The sequence below is a fragment of the Canis lupus genome, chromosome X (assembly GCF_011100685.1).
Source record: "Canis lupus familiaris isolate Mischka breed German Shepherd chromosome X, alternate assembly UU_Cfam_GSD_1.0, whole genome shotgun sequence".
NCBI lineage: Eukaryota > Metazoa > Chordata > Mammalia > Carnivora > Canidae > Canis > Canis lupus.
The window spans coordinates 78,032,344-78,052,745 of NC_049260.1; positions in this window are offsets into that span (position 1 = coordinate 78,032,344).

Sequence of the window (20,402 nt, forward strand, 5' to 3'; positions counted from 1 at the left end):
CTGTCTCAAAAATGATAGTTTTGCTTCTCCCCTCAGCCATTTAACTCCATCTCTGGGGGTGTAGCAAAAGAAACAGCAAGTCAGTAGTATGGGAATTAGAAACCCAACATCCAAAGAATTGAAAACATACTCAGCATAATTTCTCTCCTCTGCTCAGTAAAGACAAAATGGCTAAGGGTGTCAAAGGTCTCCCAAGAAGCCTTGGGCAGGAATGGCAGTGCTCCAAGACCAGCAGAACACTGGAAAAGAAATCATAGCTTGAACTTCTGTAGAGGACAAAAAAACTGCTGCAGACATGAACATCAACTCTTGGCTGGAAAGGGTTGGTTTTGTCCTCTGCTGCTTGAATCCCTTGACAATACTGCCATCCAGTGGCTCTCTAACACTACTTTGCCTTTCGCAGATGCAGTCAGCTCTTAGTTCTGCAGGGCAAAAATTCTGGAAGGGAACAGTCCCTCTCAATGAAATGTTACTTGAACTGCTCAAAGTTGAGCATATCATATCATAACCCTCATATCAACAATGAACAAAGCTAGTTGAACATATAAACAGAGAATTAAACATGTAAACAGGAAGTTAAAATAGCTATATTTCCACCCACGATAAAAATAATAGCTATTTAACATTTGTTGCACACTTAATATATGCCAGGAACTTATCTAAGTTTTTTATGTATTATGCTTTAACTCACTTAACTCTTAACAACAAATCCACGAAGTATATAATATTATTATCCTTATGCTACAGATGAAGCAACAGAGCCACAGACAAGTTAGGTAAGTTGGCCAAGGTCACAGAGCTAGGAAATGTTAGCTAGAGCTCAGATTCAAGCTTGACCTGGGTCCAGAGTCCATGCTTTAGTTTAAGAAAATACTATTAAGCCCATGCCACTTCCCAATGCCTGTTTGATGATTGAATAAATAAAAACCTTGGACCTCTGAAACCCAAGGAAAGAAAAGCTCAGATAGTAGAATCTCCTAGTAGGTTAAACTAATCAAGACCTCATCACTTTGAATCTCATCTAGTCCCTGGAGTTCTCTCTGTTGGATCACTCCCTCTTTCAAACCTTTTGCCTCCAAAATGAGTGCTCTCCCTTTAATGTGTTGTGTTAAATATAAACAAAAAACACCCCATATAATTCTTCCTAACATGAACAAAACATGCTGGCATTTTAAAAAAATGCTACCAAATTCTTTTTTTTAAGATTTTATTTATTTATTCATGAGAGACACACACACACAGAGAGGCAGAGGGGAAAGCAGGCCCCATACAGGAAGCCTGATGTGGGACTCGATCCCAGGTCTCCAGGATCACACCCTGGGCTGCAGGCGGCGCTAAACCGCTGCGCCACTGGGGCTGCCCAAATGCTACCAAATTCTAAAAGTTAACAGAACAGAAATAGGGGCCATTGAATGGCACAGTTAAGCATCTGACTCGATTTCGGCTTAGGTCATGATCTCAGGGTCATGAGATCAAGTCCAGCATCAGGTTCCATGGATCCTGCTTAAGATTCTCTTTCTCCCTCTCCCTCTGCCCCTTCTCCTGCTCACGTTCTCATGCCCTCATTCTCTGTCTCTCAAAAAAGAAAAAAAAAGAACAGAAATAAAGCAATTGTAGAGCGCATTCAAAAACAGTTCAGATTCTGACCACACCTATGTGGTTTCCAGGCTTTGTGCATTTCAGCATCTGGATTTGTGGCCGGACTCAGAGATAAAAATATGGCTGCCTTTTGGTGAGCACTTACTCCATGCAAGGCAGGGCAATGAAGAGAGAAAAAGAAATAAAAAGCATCTATATTGGAAAGGAAAAAGTAAAACTACCTCCATTTATAGGTGGCATGGTCTTGTATACAGAAAATCCTAAGAAATCCACAAAAATACTATTATAACTAACAAATTCAGCAAAGTTGCAAGATACAAGGTCAACTACAAAAGTCAACTGCATTTCTATACACTAACAATAGCACTCCAAAGAGAAAATTAATAAAACAATTCCATTTACAATAGCATAAAATACTCAGGAATTAATTTAATAAAAGAAGTGCTATACTGAAACTAAATATACAGATATTCCATGCCCATGGATCAGAAGATTTAATATTGTTTTTTGTTTGTTTGTTTGTTTTTAAAGATTTTATTTATTCATGAGAGACACAGAAAAAGAGAGAGAGAGAGAGAGAGACACAGGCAGAGGGAGAAGCAGGCTCCATGCAGGGAGCCCGACGCAAGACTCAATCCCAGGACTCCAGGATCAGCCCCAGGCTGAAGGCGGCGCTAAACTTCTGAGCCATCAAGGCTGTCCTATTATTGTTAATATAATAATACTCCACAAATGGATCAGCATATTCAATGCAATCTGTATCATAACCCCAGCAGTCTTTTATTACAGAACTTGATGAGATGATCCTAAGCTTCACATAGAAATAAATGCAAAGAAGCCAGAATGATCAAAACAATCTTGAAAAAATTAACTGGGACAACTCACAGTTCATGATTTCCAAAATTACACCAAAGCTATGGTAATTAAGACTGGTACTGGCATAGGATAAATATATTGATTAGTGGAATAGAGTTGAGAATCCAGAAATAAACTCAGACCTTTATGGCCATTGATTTTCAACAAGGGTGCCAAGACCATTCAACAGGAAAAAAAGTCTTTTTAACAAATGGTGCTGGGACAACTAGATATCCACATGCAAAAGAATGAAGTTAGACTCCTTTACACCATACACAAAAGTTAACTCAAAACAGATCAAAACCCTAAATGTAAGAGATAAAACATAAAACAGAAGAGAACACAGGTGTAAATCTTTGTAATAGTAGACTAGCAATAGTGTCGTAGATATGACTCCAAAAGCACAAGCAACAACTTGTAACTGAGATTGTTTTTAGTAAAGGATTAAAACAAACAAACAAAATAAAACTTTTGAAAACACTTAGATGTAATTCCTTAAGTGCTCATGTTTTGCTTCTCTAACATCTATTTGTTACATATGTGGGGTACCACTCACATCTCTCCTCCAGCCTTCTGCTGGTACATACAAACAAGGGTCTGATTTAATAACTTTAATGATGATAATAACAGATATTACTTACTGTTTACCAGGCACCATCCTAAGTGCTTTACCTACATGAACTCTGAAAATCTTTCTAACAACTCTCTCCTCTATTTTACAGATCAGGAAACTGCAGCATAGATAGATTAACAACTTGCCCAAGTCATCAAAACCTATAGAGTATGGAGCCCAGATTCCAACACAGGAAGTCTTGCTCCAGAGTCTGTGCTCTTAATCTGGGCAGGCCCCCTTAATTCCTCAGATGGAATGGTTCTTAGAAACCATGTGGTTTAGGTCTAGACTGAGGTCAAAGTGGTATTCTTTTTTTTTTTAAGATTTTATTTATTTATTCATGAGAGACACACAGAGAGAGAGAGAGAGGCAGGAGGGAGAAGCAGGCTCCATGCAGGGAGCCTGACGTGGGACTCCATCCCAGGTCTCCAGGATCACGCCCTGGGCCGAAGGCAGGCGCTAAACCACTGCGCCACCCAGGCTGCCCCCAAAATGATATTCTTACTCTTACTCCCTCTGCTACACGTTTTATTATTTTATTATTTTTTATTATTATTTCTTAAATATTTATTTATTTTTTTAGTATATTTTTTATTGGAGTTCAATTTGCCAACATATAGCCTAACACCCAGTGCTCATCCTGTGTTTTATTTTTTTAAACAGTATTTCATTTTATTTTATTTTTTTTTTTTTAATTTTTTTATTTATGATAGTCACACACAGAGAGAGAGAGAGAGAGAGAGGCAGAGACACAGGCAGAGGGAGAAGCAGGCTCCATGCACCGGGAGCCCGACGTGGGATTCGATCCCGGGTCTCCAGGATCACGCCCTGGGCCAAAGGCAGGCGCCAAACCGCTGCGCCACCCAGGGATCCCTTATTTTTTAAGTAATCTCTCTGCCCAACGTGGGGCTCAAATTCATGACCCTGAGATCAAGAGTCATGTGCTCTACCAACTGAGCCAGCTGGCATCCCTGCCCCAGGTTTTAAATATTAGAAATTGTATCTTCAGGCACCATAGACAGTAGGGGGGATAATTTTCCTATGTAAATTTGTTCAAATCACTTTGGCCCTGGGGGTGGGAGTCAGGAAGAGGAAATATTACAGTAGAGCTAAGGAAAGACTATCTTCTTCCCAACCCAAAAAGCAAAGGTAAGAAAAACAAAAGACCACCAAGCTACAGGAGGAAGAATTTAGATTGAGGGGGCAGGGGATTCCCTTACTGAGGCTTGAGATAGGTGTTACCAGGATGATAACCACAGGCCAGTGAGTACAGGGGCCACAGAGTGTGGTTTTATCCATACTATTTCCTGTTTTTCAGCCACACTCATGGCCTCCATCACGTGGGCTCAGCTCCACTGAGACCACACAGCCTCCTGGGCAACCCTGGCCCCTCGCCCCAGTGTCTCATTGTAATGTCAAATAGCAAGGCCTATAAAAGGCAGCCATAATAATGAGCCCTGCTCTTCTTTCATTTTTATTTATTTATTTATTTATTTATTTATTTACTTACTTATTTATTTTGGAAAGGCAGACTGCCACGTGCAGCACCTCATTTGGATGTGTCTGGAATCTTGGAAGCTTGACTACCCTACGTTTTCCTACAAATGGACCTTGAGAGCTTGTTTGGAGGTTCTAGCAGGGGAGCGCAGCTACTCGTATACCCTTGACCAAAGAACGGTCCTCCTCTATCGGGGTTGCGGGTGCGCAGCTTCGGGAGGGACGGGAGGGACGCACATGGAGCAGTGAGGGAGGAAGGGAACACCCTCCTAGCCAGCCAGATCAGCCAAATCAACCCTGGCGATCAACGGGGTGACAGATGTCGCAGCCAGATCGCCCTCACATCCTTTTCATTTTTATTTTAATGAAATAGTAATTTTACTAGAAAATGTTTATATAAAATCAAGACATTTTGTGTGTAGCACATCACATTTTTTTGTTATCAGAACACTAATGCAAGAGTTCAGTAGGAGCTGCCTCTTGGTCCTCAGAATTGCAATCCAGGGAAAGACAAGGTGTACAAGAGAGCAGTGAAAAAAAAACAAATGCAGAAAAATCTTGGGTTTTCTGGGTATGAGTTTTTCCTTCCTTGCATCAAGACAATGCAGAAGGGGATGCTTGAGTGGCTCAGCGGTTGAGTGTCTGCCTTTGGCTCAGGGCATGATCCCCGGGTCCTGGGATCGAGTGCCACTTAGGGCTCCCTGCAAGGAGCCTGCTTCTCCCTCTGCCAATGTCTCTGCCTCTCTCTGTGTGTCTCTCTTGAATAAATAAAATCTTAGGGAAAAAAAAGGACAATGCAGAAGAAAAAACTTGTGATAGGCAGACAATACCCACACCCCTAAAGACTGTTGTCATCATCTGTGTACATGAATGCCTACTTACATACATCACTTATTGTTTCAAAAAATATGTATCAAATGTGTATTATGTGCCAGGCACTATTCTAGCCACTGGGGATGCAGCAGTGAACAAAACAGACACAAAGTTTTTCCCCCATGAAGCATACTACTTCCTCCTGCTTTTCTTCTTCCCCCTTTTGCTCCTTTTTCTCCTTCATCTAGTGGAGAATATCAAGCTGTGAATAAAGAGATCTGAGTTTTGGGACCTAGTTCTGCCACTAATGTGAAGATACATTATCTTTACTAGCATCTCTAGGCTTAGGTGCTCTCTCTACAGATCCTGATGATGAAAACACCCATCACGGAGCTATGGTGAACCCACAAATCCAATACAGACTCTGTTTTCCAGGAGTTCACAGACCAGCAGAAAGGCCAGACATGCACCCAGATAACTATAATGCAAAACTGAAGATTGAAGGTGACAGAAAAGACAAACAGGGGGACACATGGGTGGCTCAGCAGTTGAGCACCTGCCTTGGGCCCAGGGCGTGAGACACACAGAGAGAGAGGCAGAGACACAGGCAGAGGGAGAAGCCGACTCTACATGGGGAGCCCAATGTGGGACTCGATCCCGGGTCTCCAGGATCACATCCTGGGCCGAAGGCGGTGCTCAACTGCTGAGCCTTCCTGGCTGCCCAATAAAATCTTTAAAAAAATAAAAGGAGGTACAAATTACCTGCAGAAGTTTAATTTAGCATACTGGATAACTTCTCACTCGATGCTTCCTTCTGTCCACTTCTGTCCATTTTGCATCTCTCGGACCAAAGAGCCCAGCAGCAGCAGCAAAGCTATATGCTTTGTCACTAGCCTGTTTTCCCTCTACTAACTACCTTCTTTGTGTCTTTTACTCTATCCCTTTTTTTCTGCCTCTGATTGGATTACTATTGCTTTGTGATAAACCAATCCAAAACAGTGTCATTAAAATAATCCTTGTACTATGCTCTCTAATTCTGTGGTTCAGGAACTCAGAGTACAGCAGGGATAGTTTGATTCTGCTCTATGATGTCTGGGGCCTTGGCTGGGAGACTCAGTGGCTGGGAGCTTTAATCATCTAGAGGTATCTTTATTCACAGGTCTCCTGGTTAATGTTGGCTATTAGGTGGAACCTGCACTGGGGCTGCTGACTGGAGGACCTTTAAGTGATCTCAACATGGGCCTGGACTGTCTCAAAGTATGGCAGCCTCAGGGTAATCCGACTTCTTATGAGGCAGCTCAGGACTTTACAATGTCCTTGCAAATAAGGGAGAAGCTGCACTGCCTCTTATAGACTAGTCTCAGAAGTCGCAGGTCTCATTTCTGTCTATTCTATTCGTCAGTATAATCAAAGTCTGCCCAGATTCAAAGGAGAGGGTACATCAACCCCAATTCTCAATGGAAGGGTGGCAAGATCACATGGTAGAAGAATGTGGGATGGGAGATACTTCTGTGGCCATCTTTGAAAAATACAATCTGCTACATTCTCCCATCTACTTCTCTTAAGTATACTCTGATCTGATTTTTTTGTTTGTGTAAAGAAAAACTACCTCAGGAGACTACTATTTTCACTGAGGCTTTTAAGTTCTACTACAGGATAACCAGATTCTTTCATTCACATCTACATTCACTCCCCAATCTTTCCTCTTCAGCACATCTAACCATTTTTCTGCTATATATGGCTCCTGGCAGGAAGGAAATTTGGTTCCCTTCAGGCTGATGGACCCAGCCCTAATCACTCTAAGGAGAAAAGCAGCCACTGACATATAGCAGCTAGCCTAGCCCTCCACAGCTAGGCTTTCGTGTTCTTGGTGTAAAACAATTTCATGGGCCATCAACATCAGACAAGGCCACTATGTCATCGTTGTGGCCAAATCAAAAGCAAGACCGCTGCATAATCACGTCTGAAAAGAGACAGAACATGAACTTTGACCAAACCACAAAATGACCAAACATCCTTCTATCTTTACCAATTAGCCTCCGAGTCTATCTTCCCTCTAGATAAGATTTAATGAAGATATCCAACTATAGCGTTAACCCTATACTTGGCTACTTCCTAACAGAATCCAAAACAGAGCAAAGCCTCAGTTCTTTAAATCTTTCCCCAAGATCACCTAACACAAGTCCAGAACCTGTAATAAATCCTTCCTAACATCCTCTGAGACATACACAAGTTGTGCACTCTCCTTCAGTGCACTGAGTAATCAACCTAACTTTTCAACTATAGCTATGTTCCTGGTGGTCTTTAGCTAGAGGCCACTGACAACTCCTCTTAGGACCTTGGAATTAGAGAACATATTTCTGCCAAGGTCACTTCTGATCTGCTGAACTCCAGTTTTCGTCAGACTTTGAATCTGTCTCTTTTATAATGCAGTTTTGAAAGACAATTTTATGCATCCTTAGACCTCTAAAAGCTATTAAAATGACCCTATAGTTAAAGATTATATTTATATGAGATTAAGTCCTACAGGTTTCCTCATCACCTTATCAAGTGCAGAAAAGTTAGCATGTCCCCATGAGGGTTACAGGACCTAAGGACAACCCGGCTGTAGGCATATAGGTCTTTAAACCTCTGCTTCCCTGTGGGAAAAGCTAAGTAGTAGGTATGTACCTGCCAACTGGCTTTTCAGCTTCAAATACCAAATTCTAGAATATATTTCTGCCTCGTCTTCCTCCTAGTGAATTCTTCATTTTTCTCTAATTTATTTTACAGTTTCCACTCACTTTATGTAGGGACTCTCATCCTTGGAAAGGCAGTTCCAAATGACCTCCATAGCCTTGTGGTTAAGTGCCTGACCTGTAACCCTACTCTCAGGTTAGAGACACTGATGTAAAATTGTTAAGGAATCAGCTGCAGCAATCAGGAAATTTGACTTGGAAACAATCCTGCCTGAATTTGAATTGTGGAGTAATCATTTGTTTATTACATGGCCCAAAATTCTCTTCCATCTGCCCACTCTCAGAGTCCATGAGATATTGAGTGCTTAAGCGAAAAACTAAATCATTCCTGCCTAGGAATCACTTAGGACACAGTGGGGTATAGTTCAAACTAGCATAGGTTTGTTTTCTTTCTTTTTAGTCTTTTATTTTTGAGAGAGGGAGCATGCACACATGTACAAGTGAGGGGAGGAGGGGCAGAGGGAGAGAATCTGAATCAAGCTCTATGCCCAACAGTAAGATCATAGCCTGAGCCAAAATCAAGAGTGGGATGCTTAACTGACTGAGCCATCCAGGTACCCCTTCACTTCATAGAAAATTATACTCTCTGTAAGATTAGATGCAGATTAGGTAGAGAAGAGAACAGGGGTGGAGAGGCAGAATCAGTGCACAAATATAATAAGTGAGAGTCTCAATGACCATCTGCAAAATTTGATTAATAAAGAGTCATGTATATAAGTGCTGACAGACACACTATCCCAAAATACAGCACCTTGGCATACTGAGTGCTTTAAACTAAAGGGTTTTGAAAAAATGGCAGAAGCAGAAAGTTCATTTTGACCCCCTCTCCTCTGAAACAAGTCATAAAACCCTCATGTTAGAGCTGGCCTACCCTACAGCATGAAAGAAGGAGTATCTTTCTTTTTCTCCCCTCAAATATTTTATTTATTTATTCATGAGAGACACACAGAGAGAGGCAGAGATATAGACAGAGGGAGAAGCAGGCTCCCTACGGGGACCCCAATTTGGGACTCAATTCCAGGACTCTGGGATCACAACCTGAACCAAAGGCAGATGCTCAACTACTGAGCCACTTAGGTGCCCAGTATCTTTATTCTCAAAGACAAAGAGATACTGAGAGAATACTAACAAACAGGCCTTTGCTAAGTTTCCCCCAGTTTACTACACTTGCTTCATACTCATTATCATATTCCTTCATGACTGTCCACTGTTCCTCAAACCTAGCATAAAATACTTCAGTTTCTTAGGGTCTTCATTTCCTTATAAAGGCTCCCATGTCATGTAAAACTTATATTAAATACATTTGTATGCTTCTCTCCTGTTAGTCAATCTTTGTCAGTTTAATTTTCAGACTCAATCAGGAACTTTAAGAGGGTTGAGGAAAAGTTTTTCCTCTTCTACAGTGTCCTGCTAACTCCTTTGGGATGTGGATATGACAAATCCTTAGATTTCTGAAGCATCCAGAGTACTGATAATCCTAGCATCTTGCTGTTCCCTACAAAGACTCATAATAGACTAAGGCCAGTCTGTTTGGACTTTTTTGTGTGTTTTATGTGTGCATGTTTGGTTTTGTTTCATAAGTTGCCTAGGGAGAGATTTGGGATTCAACATTGATAGGGGTCTAGAATGATAAATGTCATTACTAAAAAAATGTGTCTTGGCCTTTTTAAGGCTCATGGGAGGGGTCTGGACAGTAGGAAGGAATGTGAACTGTCACCTGCCAAGAGACTGTCTAGGCCATTCCCTAAAGGAAGGTTTCAAATTAAGCTTTGGTACAGTAAGATTTCTGGTTCCATCTGTGCTCTACAGTGAGTAAACTGATTCTTCTGAGAATGGTGGGGTTTTATTGAGGATGAAAAAAAAAACTATTCATCACACCTTAATTCTAGCTCCTTATACTATCTGTGTTGATTAGATTGTTACAATTTTTTTTTTACTTTTAAACTCAAACATAATTTATTATGAGAAATTAGGAATACTTCAGGTATTTTTGATGATGACAAAAGTTGAGGTGTGAGTTCCATTGTAAATACCTAGCTACTTGAATATAACTGAGGGAGGCATCTGAAAGGAGAATAGCTACTTTGTTTTTTAAACAATTTATAGTACAAGGAATACTGATACTTATTTTTGAAGAAAAAACTGATGCAAACCTTGCTTTGTTTAGTTCAGGAAGATTCATCTTTGTTCCTCCATTCATAGAACACAAATGAATGACAAAAACAAATCCATTTTATTTCATATCTACTGAGTTAATTCAGACATGTCTAACCTTTAGGAGTGTCTGGTTTTTCTTAGAGATGTCCTTTACAGTTTAATGTCAGTTCTGTTTAGACCAGTAGTTCTCTGAGTCCCAAAACCACTATTATCAGCATCTCCTGGGAATTTGTTAGAAATGTAAAATTGGAGGCTCAACCCAAGACCCACTGAATCAACAACTCTGTGGGTAGCACCCAGTAATCTGTTTTAACAAGCCCTCCAGCTGATTCTGATGCACAGGAAAGTTTGGGAACCACTAACTTAGATTGCTACACTTTCATTTCTCTGGTAAACAAAGCAGCAGGCTTGATTCAGATGTCTTAAAACATTGTTTAGGATTCCAGGTGGATACACAATTCTATGCTGTGAACTGAATTTGCGGAGAAACCAAAGAACTGGTAAAAAGATGTTTCAAATGCTTCGGGCAGAGAGGCCGTGTCCTACCCTGTAGTTCTACCCAGAGCTTGCAGGCTACATGTGCAAAGGGAGGCGGCCTATTCTCAGGTAAGAGCGATTCTCTTCCAGGGGCTCTGGAAGTGCCACTGTTATGGACAACTGCTCTCACAGGAATGAACTAGTTTGGGCCTTAAGTGCTCCTCAGTTCCCCAAGTAGCTGCTCCTATACTAAACAGGCCTGGACATAGTAACTTCTTGCAAGATACATCTATGAAGGCAAGAGAAACAAAAGCAAAAATGAACTATTGGGACTTCATCAAGATAAGAAGCTTTTGCACAGCAAAAGAAGCAGTCAACAAAACTAAAAGACAAACTACAGAATGGAGAAGATATTTGCAAATGACATATCAGATAAAGGGCTAGTTGGAAGGAGCCTCGGTGTCCAACGAAAGATGAATGGATAAAGAAGATGTGGTTTATGTATACAATGGAATATTACTCAGCCATTAGAAATGACAAATACCCACCATTTGCTTTAACGTGGATGGAACTGGAGGGCATTATGCTGAGTGAAGTAAGTCAGTCGGAGAAGGACAAACATTATATGTTCTCATTCATTTGGGGAATATAAATAATAGTGAAAGGGAATATAAGGGAAGAGAGAAGAAATGTGTGGGAAATATCAGAAAGGGAGACAGAACGTAAAGACTGCTAACTCTGGGAAACGAACTAGGGGTGGTAGAAGGGGAGGAGGGCGGGGGGTGGGAGTGAATGGGTGACGGGCACTGGGGGTTATTCTGTATGTTAGTAAATTGAACACCAATAAAAAAAATAAATTAAAAAAAAAAGATAAAGGGCTAGTATCCAAGATCTCTAAAGAGCTTATTAAACTCAACAGTAAAGAAACAAACAATCCAATCATGAAATGGGCAAAAGACATGAACAGAAATTTCACAGAGGAAGACATAGACATGGCCAACAAGCTCATGAGAAAATGCTCTGCATCACTTGCCATCAAGGAAATACAAATCAAAACCACAATGAGATACCACTTCACACCAGTGAGAATGGGGAAAATTAACAAGGTAGGAAACAACAAATGTCGGAGAGGATGTGGAGAAAGGGGAACCCTCTTGCACCGTTGGTGGGAATGTGAACAGGTGAAGCCACTCTGGAAAACTGTGTGGAGGTTCCTCAAAGAGTTAAAAATAGATCTGCCCTACGACCCAGCAATTGCACTGCTGGGGATTTACCCCAAACATACAGATGCAGTGAAACGGCAGGACACCTGCACCCCAATGTTCATAGCAGCAATGTCCACAATAGCCAAACTGTGGAAGGAGCCTCGGTGCCAATCGAAAAATGAATGGATAAAGAAGCTGTGGTCTATGTATACAATGGAATATTACTCAGCCATTAAAAACGACAAATACCCACCATTTGCTTCGATGTGGATGGAACTGGAGGGTATTATGCTGAGTGAAATAAGTCAGTCGGAGAAGGACAAACATTATATGGTCTCATTCATTTGGGGAATATAAGAAATAGTGAAAGGGAATAAAGGGGAAAGGAGAAAAAATGAGTGGGAAATATCAGAAAGGGAGACAGAACATGAGAGACTCCTAACTCTGGGAAACGAACTAGGGGTGGTGGAAAGTGAGGTGGGCGGGAGGTGGAGGTGACTGGGTGACGGGCACTAAGGGGGGCACTTGGTGGGATGAGCACTGGGTGTTATGCTATATGTTGGCAAATTGAACTCCAATAAAAAAACAAATAAACAGGCCTGGAAAATTATATAGTTTTGTCCTACTTATTTTATATTCAAGTATATGTCAAATCACCACATCAAAGACTGTCTCAGACTGCACCCTCAGGTGAGTTTGGTTGCCCCCAATAGGTTTACAGAACACTTGATGTATCTATCACTACCTTCTTATATTGTAATTGTCTATTTCCAAATGCATATCGTAACTAGCAGGCTTTAAATGTCGAAAATAATGGCTAACTCCTTTCCTCATCCAAAGCCTCTTAGAGTATTACCCAGCCCAGATTGGGTGCTTGGTAATTTGTTAGTGGAAATCAACCCATCGAAAGTAGAATCTGAAACCAGTGACCCATTAGAATCATTCCATAAAATCATCCAGTATAGGGATCCCTGGGTGGCGCAGCGGTTTGGCGCCTGCCTTTGGCCCAGGGCGTGATCCTGGAGACCCGGGATCGAATCCCACGTCGGGCTCCCGGTGCATGGAGCCTGATTCTCCCTCTGCCTATGTCTCTGCCTCTCTCTCTCTCTCTCTGTGACTATCATAAATAAATAAAAAAAAAATTAAAAAAAAATCATCCAGTATAGGTATGATTCATAGATGCTGGTGCCTAGCTTTTAACCTCCATTCATCTGTTCGCCGCCTTTCCCCATCTCCAAGTAACCAGAAAATTCACACGTCTCAACAACAGCACCTACACAACTCATTATACATTCCTCTCTGACAAAGACGCAATCACGTCTCGCTGCTGGTCCGTCAGTCAGTTCCCCCTACTCCTCATCCCCTCACACTTCGATTCCCCTCTCCTTTCGCGGCGGGAGGCAGGATGTGCTTATGCCTTCGGCCCAAAAGAAGTGCCTACAAACCTCAACCTCATCCGCTCTCCACGCAGCGGCTGACAGCCCCTGCCTTGTGTCTTCAAAGAGCAGATTTGGCAGCATTGACAACACCCCAGCTTGCCGTAGCCCTAAGTCGGTCATAATAAGAGACGCGCTGGATATTTCCCAGGCGCCCACGGGGCGACGTAAAAAGGGGTTCCCACAATCCCCTTCTCCTTCGTTTCCCCCTGTCAGTCTTGCCCTCCCAAAAAACAAAACAAAACAAGCAAAAACACGGTATTAACCTTTTCGTGTCTGAGCCCATTGTCCAATCGATGCCTTCTTGTGTGCCGAATGCTTTGTTGGGAGATACAGGTTAACTTATCTGGTACAAGAAATAAAAGACCAGGCCTCTCCTCTTAATCATAGTCATCTATTGAATGTTTTCTCAACTTGGTTGTAAATTGACTTGTAAACTTACCAATCATTTTTAAATAGGAGCTTAATTTACTTGTTCACAACCCAAATAGTTCATAATGATGCCTTTAAGCTTCCGGACCAACCCAAACTCTAACTTTGCATTTTATGAATGTTAACCTTGAACCTGTGCCCTTTGTATCCTACATTTTCCATCTCCTTTTCTTTTTTGTCAATGTAACCACCTATCTCAATGGTTAAGATCAGGTACTTTCTAAATCTGGCTTTCTGGGTTTGAATCTTCACACTCTACCACTATACAACTGTGGAATCTTGGACAAGTGATTTAAGCATGCTGTTCCTTGGCTTATACATCTGTAGAATGGATATAATAGTAGTAATTGCCTCTAGAGTTGCAAGAATTTTAAAAGTTTACATGTGAGCTGCACCTAGAACATTGCCTGGCAAAAAGTTAAGCAGTATATTGAAATATAAATGTTAATTATTGACTTTTTCGAATGATATCTTCTCAGTTAAGGCCTTCTAGCTAATAAATGATAATGGTTAACATTTGGGCATCAATGGACCAAGTATTATATTAATTGCTTTAAAGCTATTTTTACAAACTTAATCCTCACAATTATTGTGGTAATTACAAATATCCTTCCCTTTCCTCCTCTTTGTTTTCCTAAAGCAGCTAAGAAAATTTGGGTCAGTGAGATAGCAGATAACTCTATAACTTTCCCATGGTCACAGTTAGTAACAGAGCCAAAATTTAACTCAGATAAACTCAAATATATCTTGATCCTTCCCAAATATCACTGAGAAAATGGCATTGAATTTTTTTAGTGCTCTGTTTTCCCTTAAGAGTTGTCTCAATATCTGTGCAGGTCAGGAAGGCTAGGTTCTCTTCAGAGGTAGAAGGGCAGCAGACAATAAAGCAAGGAAGGGTCTCTCTCTTGAAGACTGGCAGCAAAAGAGATGAGCAAAATAGCAATAGTCATAACCAGCTCACTTATTGTGCCCCACTACGCTACACAGGCCCCATTACTGCCTAAGGCCACTGGAGAAAAGACGCAAGATCCCCACCTCACCTGACCATCCTGTAAAACTTTGATATTGTCAAAGATTTTGATTGTTTTAGGACAACACCAAGAGACTCTGTAATATACTATTCTGACTTCAGCCAAAGTGGTAGTAATTTCCACACTTGCGGTTCATAGAATCAGGTATTTCTGCCTCAGCCTAAAAGCACAGGAAAATCTCCTTTTCCCCCAAATTAAAAAAAAGGAATTCCCTCCTTTCTTTCAGAGCCTACAGTACCTAGGGTCTTGTTATTCTTGCTGCACACCCACCCACCACCATTTTCCAACTTACCCTCAGGTAGTTTATAATAGTTTCCAGAAGGAGTGGTGATGGTGAAGAAACCGGGGAAGGAGAAGGTAAACCAAGCACTGCCTTGTCCCCACCCTCTACCACTTCTGCAGATCCCCGCCCTAACCTTCTTCACTCCCTCTTGGCACTTCAGAACCCATTATTCTGCACACCTAGGAAACTCTGGGTTTGAATTGTAGAAGAATCAATTTCTTGTCTTTTTTCTCCCCAGTGCCCACAATAGCATACATGACTGGGCTTGGTCTTCTGATTAGAGAGGCTAAATTTAAAAATAAAAAGGAGAAATATAGCAGGGGAAGGAATTTTACTTAATTTTAAAAATTATTTCTAGCTATAAACTATTAGAAAATGTCAGCGTAGGGGTAATACCTGCAAGAAGTTCCATTCTACAGGCCAGGAAAGATAGAGATCTTGGTGTAAAGCAAAAGTGTTGACAGAAGACAGACAGACAAGGGTCTCTCTAGGGTCAGTAGAAATAAAGAAAGTGTGTGTGGGGGGGATGCCTGAGTGGCTCAGTAGTTGAGCGTCTGCCTTTGGCTCAGTTCATGATCCCAGGGAACTGGGATGGAGTCCCACATCGGGATCCCCCAGGGAGCCTGCTTCTTTCTGCCTATGTCTCTGCCTCTCTCTCTGTGTCTTTCATGAGTAAATAAATAAAATCTTTTTTTAAAAAAGAATTTTTCATATTCTGTAGTGAGAAAGAATTACAATGAAGCATGAATGTACCTTTATTTCTGACTTGATAGAATGCGGTCTGTTCATGTCAGAAAGACAAAAGATATTGGGGGGTGCCTGGGTAGCTCAGTTGGTTAAGCGTCATAATTTCTGCGTCCTTGGATTGAGCCCTGCAAGTGGCACTCTCTGCTCATTGGGGAGTCTGTTTCTTCCTCCCTTTGTCCCTTCTGCCACTCATTCTCTCTCTCTTTCTCTATATCAAATAAATAAAATCTTAAAAAATATTAGAAAAAATATTAGAAATAGGCTGGGCCTCATTTTCATTTGAATTAGGTCATAGGTTCAAGTTTAATTTGAAGGGCCATGTCTAGTTGCATCTTAACTCCCCCACTGGCTCCCCAGAAATGAATGCCAATAATCGGGGAAGGAAGGACTATAGAGAGCCCTCTTAACATAGTCCTTTGATAAACCTAAGAATGAGTTTTAGGGAATGTTGTTGGAAGTACAGCCTGAGGGAAGGTGATTCTTATGCAAGTAATTTATTGAGGAAGTGCTCTCAGGCAAAGGGAAATAAAGGAAGCAGGAAACGGCAAGGGGAAAACAACTAAGCCAACTGGAGACTAGCTTTATCCTGACCCCACAAGGAACACTGGCATAGGATTTTCCCCACAGAATTGACCCACTTTGAGGCAAGGTGGCTGGCATTATGTACCCTCATCATCATTCACTCATTGCAGGTTATAGAGGTATGTAAGGAGAGGAAGTGTTGGCAGAGAACTGAAGCTCTTATTTAGAAAAAGAAGTAATGTGGGATGTTGGGGTACAGATCTCAGACACAGACAAGAGACCCTGCCTTTATAGCCCTTTTTTTAATTGAAGTTCGATTTGCCAACATATAGTGTACACCCAGTGCTCATCCCGTCAAGTGCCCTTTTTTTTTTTTTTAAAAAAAGGATTTATTTATTCATGAGAGACACACAGAGAGAGGCAGAGACCTAGGCAGAGAGAGCAGCAGGCTCCCTGAGGGGAGCCTGATGAAGGGACTCAATCCCAGGACCCCAGGATCACCACCTGAGCCGAAGGCAGACGCTCAACTACTGAGCCACCCAGGTGTCCCTGAAAAATTCTTATACTTATTAGAGCTATGTAACATTTATATAAAAATTTGGTTGGATTGTAATTCTCTTTGATAGATACTCTTGCTATAATAGCATGAATCTTAAATTTATTTATCAGCTCTTGGCTGTTTTATTTAACTGTAAACTGTTACTGAAGATGGCCAAAGAATGAGCCCAAGTTTGGATACCTGATAAAGATGCACTCACTAATCTACAAGTGTTAAAAATACAGACCAGATTACCAGTATGCAAATAACAGAAATATATCCTTTTTTTCAAAAATATATCCTAATTTAATAATTCTGCTACGATTCTGGAGACATATCAGTCTCATCATTATAAATCTCGATATTGTAGAAGTGTACAGATATTAGTTAAGAGTAATGTTCATCTTGAAAAAATGTTCAGATTAAAAACGACCAGATTTTAGGGGCACCTGGGTGGCTCAGTGGTTGAGCATCTGCCTTCGGTTCATGTTGTGATCCCAGGGTCCTGGTACTGAGTCCCACATCAGGCTCCTTGCAGGGAGCCTGCTTTTCCCCCTGCCTATGTCTCTGCCTCTCTCTGTCTCTCATGAATAAATAAATAAAATATTTTTAAATGACCAGATTTTTAAAATTTACATTTGCAGAGATGCAAATTCCATAACATCTGGCATCTTGTTCATTTTATTTCTAATATATATAGATATATCTATAGATAGATATAGATATATCTCCTATTAAGTATCCCTTGTATAGCCACCAATGCCAATCTCAGTTGACTAAATCCACTCTACTGGCTTAAAAAAAAGTGCCAAGACAGTAATTTTCACTGGAATTATCTTTACAATTAACTTCCACCTAAATTAGGCCCCAAATGTGTGTGAAAACCATTATCTGTGTATATTTGAATACATTCCTTTCGGTGTGACTTCTCATAATTAATTCCCTTTTTATTTATTATTTTTATTTATATACATATATCTATATATGATTTATTATTTTAATTATTTTTCATTTGTTATTTAGCGAGATATATTGATCATGTCTTCACTCTAAAAAGTTTAAATTATGGAGGATCTTTTAAATGGTTGCCTTTGATTTGGTAACTGAAATAAACATCCCATTTTGTAAGAAGAAAATCACTAATTAAAAATTTCTACTGATCTGAGAAATGTTTGTTGTTTCTGAAAAGCAATTTCTACATTAGTTTAATAAATCTCAATATTTATAGGTCTTGTATAATATTTTAGTTGTGTGCAAGATTTGCAATATAGCATAGGAAAGAATGCTACACTTAACTTGCTTAACTGACATATATTGAGGAGGAGATGTAACAATTATATAGGAGAAAATTATATCTTGTTTTCTTTTAAAAAATAAGAAGACAATTATATGTGAGCAACTATGTAAATGTTATTATTATAGTACCTTTGTGGGTATTTCTCAAAATATTTCTGACCATTAAATCTTAAGGGTTTCCATGATTGCATATGATTAATATTACATCATCCATTTCTCTTTTTTTAATAAAAATTGAATAAATTTATTTTTATTGGTGTTCAATTTGTCAACATACAGAATAACACCCAGTGCTCATCCCGTCAAGTGCCCACCTCAGTGCCTGCCACCCAGTCACCCCTACCCCCCCACCCACCTCCCCTTCCACCACCCCTAGTTCGTTTCCCAGGGTTAGGAGTCTTTCATGTTCTGTCTCCCTTTTTGATATTTCCCACTTATTTTTTCTCCTTTCCTCTTTATTCCCTTTCATTATTTTTTATATTCCCCAAATGAATGAGACCATTTAGGACCTCGTTGTGCAATGGTAGCGCATCTGACTCCATTTCATTTTTTTTAATATTTATTTATTTGTTTTAGAGAAAGTGAGAATGTGGGGTTGAGGGGAGAAGTAAAGGGAGGGAGAAGGAAAGAATCTCAAGGAGACTCCACACTGAGCACAGAGCCTGATTTGGGGCTCAATCTCACAGCCCTGAGATCATGACCTGAGCCAAAACTAAGAGTTGGTCACTTAACCAACTGAGAGCCACCCAGGTACTCTTCACATCATCCGTCTTTAATCAAAATGTTTTCTAAATCTATGATCTATCTTTCCAAATTCACCAGTTTCACCACAGAAATGATAATGAATTTCATTGTCACACTGTTTTATTTAAAATTCCCACCTTGGGGGGCCTGGATGCACAGCTATTCATATTCTAAAAGCCTAGGCCAAATATTATTACTTCTGCAAAGCCCTTCCTTATCTCCTTTCTCCCAGGTAGAATTCATCCTTTCATTAAATGTGCATTCATAAGTCCTTATAGATTCCTCTTTCAGATCTTATATTCTAAGGTATTACATGTTACATCAGTTAGGAATTATGTTTGGCTGTCATTGAGAAACCCATTATTTTTCTATACCATAAAAGAAATCCAAAGGTAGGCAGTTCAATGTTGTTATGGTGGCTGCTTTCATCTTTCTTCTCTATTTTCCAAGCTCAAGCTGTCCCTTCATAGCTTGAGGTTTCCTCAATGTAACAAAATGGTTGCTCTATCACCAGCCATCAAATCCATGTCCTAGGCAAAGATGAGTAAGAAGGTAATGCAAATTGGCCTCCCACCTCAGCAGCCTCAAGACCACTATCAATCTCCAACCCCAGTGCATGCATATGCACACACACATACACATGGACAAAATTATTAATCTTTATCAAAAGCCCTGAAAAATATCTTCAACCTCCATACCATTGGCCTATATGTAGTTACATTGGGCACCCCTGTCTGAAAGGAAGGCTGAGAAATTATATTTTTTCCCCATTTTGAGTACATCACTACCCCCAACAAATCAAGTTTTGTCACTTAGAATGAGGAGATAGGTTATGTGATAAACAACTAGCAATCTCTGTAACATTTTCCCACTTTTTAAAAACTGTATCTGTTTATTTACCTAGATTATAAAATCTTGAAAGGTTTAGAGTATGTCACATTCATTTTGTATTCCTGGGGCCTAGCACAGTACAAGACACTCAGTGGTTTACTGTTTTTTCCTTCACCTACAATATAAAGGGTTATTCTGTGTAATCTTCCTAGATAGAAAAGATTCCATGTTTTACCAGAATAATTTTTTGTGCTTTATATTGACTTTATTATGTCCTCAATTATTTAAGAAAACAAAGCTTTCTTACTTATGTAAGGGCCAAGATTCTTGATAATCATGTTACATTCTATATTTATCTTTAAATATTTTATTGTTCCCTTCATATGAATAGCCAAATATTCTTTCTTAGCACCAACTATCCTATTTTAAGTGTTCAAATCTCCTGATAACTTTTGGTTCTTTCTTCCTAAAATTGAATCTGAAATAAAATAACTTTCAGGATATCTTTTGCACCTTACAATTATCTTTGACATTTTCCAGAGGGTCCCTGGACAATCAAAAACATGTTCTTTCACCTTATAAAAAGAG